Below are 606 nucleotides of genomic sequence, written 5' to 3'. Positions count from 1 at the left end.
GTTTAGAAGATTTTGCTGATGAGCAATGAGTGAGTTACAGATAAAGGAAATACTTTCTAAAGTTTATATGGAACCTGACATATAGTCAACCAAAACAATGGGGTCTATTCACAAAGCTGCCGAAGGATCTGGCCGTAGCTTCGGGCGATCCTTCGGCTAGCTTCGGCCCTACAAAAGTCCTCAAGGAGCAAGACTCTGTAAACATGTTATATCAAGGCCGATCTTCAATGCCAGATTATACCAATGTATAATCTGTAGATGATAACTCAGTCTCAATAAAACCAGAAAGCTGCAACGAAACTGAAAGGGTTAATCTGTAAAAAAAATAAGTCAACGCAACTGGACTTGCTGTTATTTTTTTGAAGACGTTTTACTGGTCATCCAACCGGCTTTCTCAATTCAGAATGATAAAAAATTATCTGGGAATAAATATGGTGAATGTTACTCCAATCCACATAATCTGTTGATTGCATTTGTATAATTGGCGTCTAGGAGGTGTTATTAACCTGCCCACAAAGAGGTGTTAAAACAGCATTGTGTTGGGGCAGACAATAGATGTCTCACTCCCCCACCTCTATTCAAGCTCAGCTTCTCCATTTTTACATA

Source organism: Nanorana parkeri, unplaced genomic scaffold (assembly GCF_000935625.1).
Source record: "Nanorana parkeri isolate BGI_ZX_2015 unplaced genomic scaffold, ASM93562v1 scaffold174, whole genome shotgun sequence".
Taxonomy (NCBI): domain Eukaryota; kingdom Metazoa; phylum Chordata; class Amphibia; order Anura; family Dicroglossidae; genus Nanorana; species Nanorana parkeri.
The sequence above is the reverse complement of the archived record's forward strand: the minus strand, read 5'-3'. Positions refer to the sequence as shown.